Below are 6,000 nucleotides of genomic sequence, written 5' to 3'. Positions count from 1 at the left end.
AAAAGAAAAAGAAAAAGAAAAAGAAAAAGAAAAAGAAAAAGAAAAAGAAAAAGAAAAAGAAAAAGAAAAAGAAAAAGAAAAAGAAAAAGAAAAAGAAAAAGAAAAAGAAAAAGAAAAAGAAAAAGAAAAAGAAAAAGAAAAAGAAAAAGAAAAAGAAAAAGAAAAAGAAAAAGAAAAAGAAAAAGAAAAGTGTGTAATCTGTAGCTCTCTGTCAAAATCAAATACAATAGGGTCTGTTCTGGTCAATGGTCGAGTAAGGTTCAGAAAATCAGAGCAGATTCTTCCTGCACAGATAAATGACAAGATATGGATATGCTCCCTTACAACCACTTATTCTTGCCAAGAGCTCTGGAAAATGGTGTACTCAAGCACTCAGATGAAGGCTAGTGTTTACTGGAATCTGCTTTGAATTGCAAGAGGATACGTATATTATTAGGCCTCAGAACATTCATTGGCTCCATCTGGGGAAATAGTTTCCATATTCTCAATGCAAGCTGTAGCCCCCAAAGGAAACTGCAAAGAAAACCATTTAAATGAATAGGAGCAACATTTACCATGAAGGGAGCCAATAAAGTCACAAATTGGACAATAAAATTACAAAAATTGTGCTGCTTACTCAGAGCAGTTCCAACCCAGAGCTGCTATCGGGTAATTTCCTGAGGCGGATTTTGTCCCAAAGTCACTGTTAGAAGTGGTACTGTATTTAACTTCCCCCAGTAAAATAACAAAAGCAACTCAAAGAACAGGGTCATAAATGTGCATTCTTTCCTAGCGCTTCTGTTTCTGTCTGTGCAAAGCTCTTGTTCTCTCAAAGAAGATGGTAATGCTGGCAAATTCACAGGTAGCCCCTTCCTGAGCTTCAGCTAAACACAGCTGTAGGTAAGGCAGTCGGCCTCAACAGCCTGCTTTGCTAAATGGCAGCTGGAACATCTGTCAACAACTGGCAGGCTTCGGAGCCCTGCCTTGAAAAAAGTAACTTTTTCCTCAATTTTGTGTATTCTTGTCATCATGTGATAAATTGTGGACTATTCTTCCATTGAAAAGCTTGAGAATTAAATCAGTCTTTAATAAATCTAAGCAAGAGAAAGCGTGTTCAGACAAAGCTATAAAAATAATAATAAAAATATGTATTTTTCAAAGCTATTTAGTTTATGATAGATCTGAACTCACAGCCTGTGATAAACTTTTTCTTACTTCAATAACCAGATTTTGGCTTTTCACAGCAAGTCTTTTTCATGTTCAGTTCAGAAATTAATCATATGAAAAGAATAAATTACATGGCCGAGTCTGAATCTGAATATGTGCTGTCAGTGAGTTCAGGTAGGACAAATGGATTTTCAATAGTTAAAGAGAAAGAGAAATACAGAGCCTTAAACCGATTGTTTTTCCAATTATTTATATACCTGCACACCAGAATTTGTTCCAGTTTTGGACAGAAGCTATATTTCCTTGTTTTTGCTAAATATTAGATCTTGGATTTCTATTCAGTATTACTGATGTAACTGAGCATAAAACATTTTGCAATCTGAATAAGTGGTTGTTGTAAAACTAGCTCTGTAAGAGACAAGTTAGAAGCAGAGTATCGTTCTGCGTGTAACTTAAATATCTTAGAAAACACATATACAGACAACAAAACATTTAGAAACAAAACCAGAGAGTGACAAGCATTCCAGAATTCCAAGTTACTTTAATATGACAATATGTTTTGACAATATGTTTTGAAGTTCTATGACATTGTTTTCCTACAGAAAGCAATTTCTATAGCACTTCATTTTTCTCTAACTTAGCACCCTGGGTGCGCTTCATATACTTTTTGGATCTAAACTCTTTCTTTTTCCCCAGTTCAGTGAAACCAAGACACATAGCCATTTCAAAGGCTAAATTGTTCAGTAAACAATACCTTTCAATTATAGACTCGAAGAGCAGGAGGAATTTCTTCATGAAACATGTTTTACGTAATGAATTAATATTAAGATGTTAAGCAAAATGAGTCATCCCTATCATAGTTTACATTGGAAAAGGCAGGTACATTAACATTTTTAGCAAGCTGCAGTATTATAGTGACACAATCTGAATATACAGTGGATAGGGAAGTAGCTAGGCACATTCTGTGGAAAAAAGTGTCAACATGTGCATATCAGCCAAAAATTACTTATATCCCTTTCTTCTCCTCCCTTCCTCCTTCTCTTCTCTTACCCCAGGCTTTCTCTTGCCTTAGGAGATTTTGTTTGTTTATATCATTTTGTTCCTTAGGACACAGATAAGTTTTCTAAATGAATCCATCTGCTCCATAATTATTGCTTACTCTCACACACAAATGTATGTGGGCTATGTCCAGCACTTATTCTCGACATTAACATAGGGCATGGGATGAGAAAATTGACTATAAAAAGAACAAGAAATCAGAAATGTTAAGTTTTCCCAATCCATTACTTATTCCCCTCACTGAGTGCATTAGATAATGATTGGTAATGATATAATCTGGCCTGAGTTCTCAAGTGTGTGTGCCAAATATCAGTGGCCTGATTTTCAGAAGTAGAAAACTGTCTCCAAGACACACAGACGTATTTAATGAATACGCAACATTTTTTAGCAATGGGCAAAAGTCACAATGTCAAGATCTGCATTCAGATACCACCAAACCTAGAATTCACTTTGGATCATAACCAAATTTTGGAAAATATTTGGAAATAAGCTCTCATCAGATAAGAAACTAACATTGTCAGAGAAAAAAAAAATGCTCTTAGAAACTTCACGTGTTTGTCCTGCCAATACTCTCTGAGTCAAACAGCTCTTTATCATCTGCAGTGTGTAAGAAGACTCTATCTTTGTACAGTTTATGACTTTTTAGAGGAGACTCCCTGAATCTCAGATTGCAGACTCTGAGTGTAGAGCTTGTCTTCTTTCTCTGTCATCTCTCAAGTCCATATGGAAATAAAACCAGTGGCAGGTGACAGGAAAAATTATTACAACTCTTAAACATCAACTAGAAAAAGTTAAATAAATGCTGATGAAATGGAAAACATGGTGATGAAATATGAAGTGGTTAATATGTTAAATTCATCAGTGGATTGGTATCATGAAATGCTCTCAATATTCACCTGTGTCAGTGGAAGCTGATGTGCTCTAAATTTCCAGTGAGCTGCTTTACAGTCTCTTGTAGCCTCTAGCTCTCTTTAAAGAGAACATCTGCCTTTAACCAGGAATCATTAGAAGAGGCTCACAGAAACCAAAGGGACCTCAGGCTGTCTCTGTTTCAGACAAAAAGATGTATCATGACCCTTCACAAACCTAGAACACGGAATGGGTGCTTCCAATGAAAAACGAGTAAAAACTAAAATGAGTAAAAAGTACTTTTTATTGTTTTGCTATACAGAATACATGACAGTGGAGAATAAGATCAACATTATTTAGATTATAAATTATTATTTTTTTTAAGCAGGGGATATCACTTTCTGTACATTTAGATAGTTACCAGCAAAATAGGAACAGTTTTCTTTGTTATTTTCAGTCATTGAAATCAAGGTTATTATTATATGCATAATAATGATAAACCATTGGCTCATGGTCTTCTTTTTCCAAGTATTTTTGAGCCATTTTCAGAAGCATATTATTCAAATTATAATTAAAAATAATATTCCTTAATATTTCTAATGACAGCACAGCATATTTGGAAAAGCATATTTATGACTAAGTAGCAGTCCTTCCCCCAAGATTTATGCAACATTAACAGTCATGCCACATATCATATGCTGTGCATGATTTAGTTATGTCCAGCAAAAGTCCAGCAATATGCTATATAAATATATATCTTAAAGTGTATCTTCACGGGGTTTTTAAATAGAATTAGGGGGTTGTTTCTACCAAAGTCATGGGTGTGGTACTTGTAGACCCATCCAGTCTATAACCAGATCCTGTATGAAGAACAGTATATCTGGTGATTGCACAGAGTTTTGCATAGGCTATTACAAAGATGTCTAAAACATGCTTTTAAGAATAACATGAGCTGAGGTTTGCACTGCCACAACTGTACAGGGATTATTTCCTAGGCTGGAGAGTTTAAGCTGTATAAATTTTGTGGCTGAATTTTTGGCTACAGTCTAAACATATCCTTATGAGCAAATTCTCATCTTATATACACACAAAAATTCAAACAAAGAATGTATCAATAATGCTAAAATATGGATCAGATAGATACGTTCATAAGATTTTGGGCAGATTGTGGTCCTGAATGAAACAAAATAAAAAAATACATAAGTTTTATTATGTCATTGTGTTTAAATTTTGGTTTGTAAACACCAAATGAATTAAACCATATGGATTTTATAAATAATATTTTTAAACTTAACTTTTTAGTTACTCAGAAGTGAGAAAGCATCGTAAACTATAAACCTTGATTTTTGTATCTTGCAGCTCAAGGCCATTCCAGGACCAGAAAACTTTTCCATTGAGAAATACACTTCTAAAAATGCTCTTCTAATCCTTTCTAACGTTTGGAAATATTCTAATTTATTATTATTATTTTGAAACACTCTAATCTACCAAGGACTGAATTTACATGTCAAAGTACATATGCATGAAAATTAGGCTTCACAATGGAAACACTGACTCAACCCTAGCTATAATACAGCCAGGAGCACCATTATAATCATAAAAACTTCACTTGAGATGTCCTGTCTGCATATACACATTGCTTTTTAAACACCAATTCACAGTCAACAAAATGACAGGTTCAAACAGCTTATACCACAAATTCCTAGCAACGTACAGAATTAATTCACTTATCACGAAGACTTTAATCCTGCTTCCAGTGCTTATGAATCATCATAAAATCCATGTTTTATGAGATGAATTGTATAATTCCTGGTACAGCTTCTGTACTATGAAAATAAAACTCTAGGGTTGGACTCAGTGTGGGTTGACTCATTCAGTTTAATCAAGCTGTAAATCTCGAGGACTCTGTAGAGCCAGCTTCAGCTCAGTTCTCTTAGAGAACCTCTTAGCTTAGAAACTCAGGGTGGTGGCCACATTTATTTCCAACCCAGATTTATTTCTTCTAGTACTGTGTGCCTTCAAAATGGAAAAATATGACTTTGCCAATCCAAGAAATGTCAGTGATTAACCTCTGCACTCTTTTGTACGTTAGCTTTAGGAAAAGGCTGTAGAGTGTGCATTTCTGACTATTGCACCTCTACATCAGTCCTTTCTGGAATGCTCCTTTAGTCATTTCTGTAGGGTCAGGTTGTGAGATAAGAGAAAAAATTAACTGCAGACCTGAATCCATGTGAGCAACCTGTGTTTTGTTGCAAAGGCAATGCAAGATGCAAAATGAAAAACATTCCAAGTTTTGCTTAAATCAAAAATTACCAAAATGTAGAGCAAATAGTACAAAAATACACCATCTTCACAAGCATGGTTTAATTAGAGATTTAAAGAAAACTATTGGCAAACTGAAAAATACAAATAATGTATCTTTTTCCTTTTTCCCTCAAAGTGGGATTGTAATACTGAAAAGTGGATGTTTGTAGTAACTCTTTGAAAAGCATTCTTTCCGTGGACAGATTTGCCAGAGGAACAAGAAGTAATCCCCCCCTCACTGTAGCCTGCCACAGCCAGTGTCATGTAGCAGGGAGAAGTCTGACCCACAACACACTAACCTCAGTTGGATCATGGCCGCAGCTACCCTTGCAGTAGATCCTTTTCTTCTGGTCGTTGTGAAACAAAATGTTGCACTGCTTCGCTATAGCCTGCTGACTGCTGACAAGCTAATCCCTCATGGCAGACTGCCTCTACCCCGAGAAAACACACACAGACAATGCTTGCTGTCAATTTAAGAAGCCCTACAGATCTCGTACGCACTGTGTTTTGAACAACCATCTAGCAAATGTGTTCGTTCAGGCTCTGGTGGAGCCAAGGTGATGTCAGTATCTCTATTATTATTCTGCTAATGATCTCCAAAAATTCTAGAGCTCTTTCTTGTATTCATTACTGAATGCAGGA

General features: G+C 35.4%; 1 long non-coding RNA gene across 1 annotated transcript in view; it reads right to left on the bottom strand.

Annotated features, from left to right (window-relative positions):
* Nucleotides 1–5,950, bottom strand: part of LOC308193654 — a 70,755-nt gene extending 64,805 nt beyond the window's left edge. The window contains exon 1 of the long non-coding RNA XR_013949839.1: nt 5,658–5,950. This is a non-coding gene — a long non-coding RNA (uncharacterized lncRNA). The remainder of the gene's footprint in view (nt 1–5,657) is intronic.
* Nucleotides 5,951–6,000: the final 50 nt, after the last annotated feature.

This window comes from Anser brachyrhynchus (genome assembly GCF_964034855.1).
Source record: "Anser brachyrhynchus genome assembly, chromosome: 3".
Taxonomy (NCBI): domain Eukaryota; kingdom Metazoa; phylum Chordata; class Aves; order Anseriformes; family Anatidae; genus Anser; species Anser brachyrhynchus.
The sequence above is the reverse complement of the archived record's forward strand: the minus strand, read 5'-3'. Positions and strand labels throughout refer to the sequence as shown.